The sequence below is a fragment of the Siphateles boraxobius genome, unplaced genomic scaffold, assembly GCF_051911475.1.
Source record: "Siphateles boraxobius isolate OS27281-9 unplaced genomic scaffold, OSU_SipBor_1 22, whole genome shotgun sequence".
NCBI lineage: Eukaryota > Metazoa > Chordata > Actinopteri > Cypriniformes > Leuciscidae > Siphateles > Siphateles boraxobius.
In genome coordinates, this window is record NW_027508833.1 from 21,083,261 (window position 1) to 21,086,147 (window position 2,887).

Below are 2,887 nucleotides of genomic sequence, written 5' to 3' on the forward strand. Positions count from 1 at the left end.
ATTTAGATCAATCTTTAAATGAATAGTAACTAACAGATAGGACAATGATTTACTGTACATTTCATCTGCAGATGACTTGTGATCATGAATGCATGATCACAAGCTTGGATTCCAAGTGGCCTGGCTCAGTGCATGACTCATGAATTTTCCGTGAGTCTATGTTGTGTCAGCGCTTTGAGGAAGGCAAGTGAAATTTGGCACAGTACAAAATACTTTAAACGTGTTCATTTTAATTGTGACAGCAAAACTTACACAATTTTCCCTTTTCTGTGGCAGGGCTTTTTGATGGCCTGTTGGTAGGAGACAGGGGTTATGCATGCCAGAGGTTTTTGCTAACCCCCTATCCTGACCCTCAAACAGGGCCACAAAACCGCTTCAATGTGGCCCTCAGTAAAACCAGGGTCAAGATCGAGATGACTTTCGGCATCCTAAAGGCACGTTTCAACTGCCTTAGACGCTTAAGAGTGTCACCAGAGCGGGCATCACAGATAGTGGCTGCATGTGCCATTCTGCACAATATAGCCACTCTCAGAAAGGAGCGAGTACCACCACACAACCAGCTTCTACCCGATGAAATTGACCCCATCACACTTGACCACCCAGCTGGCGCAGCTGTCAGAGATGCAATCACAACACAATATTTTACTTAATAAAAGCACATTAACACTGCAGATAGGTCTCATTGTTTTATTGGTCATGTGGCTAGGGAGGAAGAAAGAGAGCAAGAGAAAGTTCCATTAATAAACATTCATAGTGTTCATACTAAAGGATTACTTGGTTAAATAAGTTCACATACTGAGATCTGTTTTTTCCAGCTGTTTGATCTCCAATTTAATTTTTTTTTATTTGGAGCCTCCTCAGCTCACAGTCCAACTCTTTTAGTGAACAGTCTAGTTCTAGACTCCTTTTGTAAAGGGCCCTAACTGAGTCGGTTTCCACCTGAAACAATCATCACAAGTTTTCTGGATGTTAATCAAGAAATCACAAAAAGTGGCATGCCTTACAAGCATAGGACTGACTGTAATTTATGTCAAGGGTTTAAAGTATTACCTTGTTCACATTCCTTCTGTAGCCCATTGAGGTAGAGGCTTCAGTTTCTGGGGCAGGTTGTGAAAAATCCTACAATAAAAGAGATGTGTAAGGGTCAGTCACTTAATTATGACATTTAAATGTGTGCCATAATAAAAAGCCCAATGCATTCACCTCAGCAACTGCCTCAGAACACACAGACAGAGTGTCTTCATCTGCTTCACCCTAATAAATAAAAGTAGGCCAATATAAAGCATAACTGTTGTAAAACTGTTGTGTTTTGTCTGCTGTATACTGACCTCTGTGTGGGAGACTGTGTGCATGTGTGCTGGCTTCAACAGGGACACTGTATTTCCCTCTACTGCAGAATAGAGTCAGCCATATTTAACACTTTTTAAAAATTAGTAATGAATTGCACACACATACCCAGTGTCACTTGCTTCGAGGAGCCAGCACCAGGGTCAGATTGCACAGCACCTGCAATACCATCCATAATTGGCCGCCCCTTATTGCTGCTCAGAGCCAACTCCTCCGCCACAGTGTATTCTGGAGGAGGTGGCCCTCCCCCAGTTTTCCGGATTTCACACTTTTTTTTGTTTGCTGCAAACAAGTGTTTGTGATAAAATGTTCACAAAAATAATAAAAGGTTATTGTAAATACTCACCACTTTGAATTATATTTTTATATTTTGTCTTGATCTGCTGCCAAGAACGTTTGGAGTTGGGGTTGCTTCTAAAAACCAATGAATATCAATCTTTCTTAGGATGTAATGGCCAATACATTCACATTTTACAGACATTCACATTTTATCTACATATATACACACACAAATGTTTTATATATTAACATGAATACACACATTTTCATTTTATTTAATACATTTTTAATGATTATGTACATCATTTTACATTAATGGCCTATAGAATGTATTGTTTAACTTACGCATTAACGCAATCAGCAATCTTCCTCCAAGATTGTTCTCTTGCTTTGGCAGCAGAGACAGTGTTACTGCGTGCTAGGAAGACATTTCTATATTCTTCGTATTTCTGAAGAATAATCTGTTGCTCCTCCGCAGAAAAATATACAGCTCTCGCTCTATCCATATCGAACGCGATTGGTTGTTCGGTGCCGACGTCACTCTTTTATGTGCACGCGCCCATGGAGTAATCATAGTTTAAGGCTCAAAGCCTGAGTTGACAGAGAAAGTTGATGAGCTGCTTCATGGTACCAATAAAGCCTGATTGCATCAGTTTGGTTTTGTCAACTCTAAACCAATCCTGTAACCCTGAGTTTGTTCAACTACCATCATGGTACAGGCCCCAGGTTAGTACAAGCTAGTCAAGTCTGGTCATGTCATGTTCAAGTTTATGTTATGTTCATAGTCAAGCCACATTTTAGTTATTGCCTTGTTTTGTTTATCTTTAATTTGTTCAATAAATTGTACTTGTACTTCTCATATCTTCTCACCATCAGTGGATATTGTTACAGTTACAAAGCACGAAGCCCATTCCAAATGTATAAATCAGTGAGCACTGTTTCTAAACCGCCCTGAAATAGTCTTAACGTTTTCTTCTGGGAACCTACATTTCACAATATTCCTCAATTAAATTATTTCCACTCAAAGCATACACAAAAAAGGGAGCGAGTTGTGGTAGTTGCATGTTGTCGCCATGTCTAAGAGATGCTGTTTTTTTCCACCCCAGGTCTAAGTGTAACATTTCTGAAACATGCCTAAAATGGCAGACCAATAACATAACACACTAATCCAGCTGACCAATCAGAGAGCATTGCATTTTTTGGAAGGAGGGGCTTCATTGGGTATGTTCAAATCCGTTTTTTGTGCATATCCGATTGAAAT

General features: G+C 39.7%; 1 long non-coding RNA gene across 1 annotated transcript; it reads right to left on the minus strand.

Annotated features, from left to right (window-relative positions):
• Positions 1 to 683: 683 nt before the first annotated feature.
• LOC143746382 (uncharacterized) lies at positions 684 to 1,793 on the minus strand. The gene is made up of 5 exons (XR_013206525.1): positions 1,456 to 1,793; positions 1,204 to 1,390; positions 1,051 to 1,119; positions 797 to 939; positions 684 to 702 (listed from the first exon to the last, which is right to left on the minus strand). It is a non-coding gene; the product is annotated as an uncharacterized LOC143746382 (long non-coding RNA).
• Between the last annotated feature and the right edge of the window lie 1,094 nt (positions 1,794 to 2,887).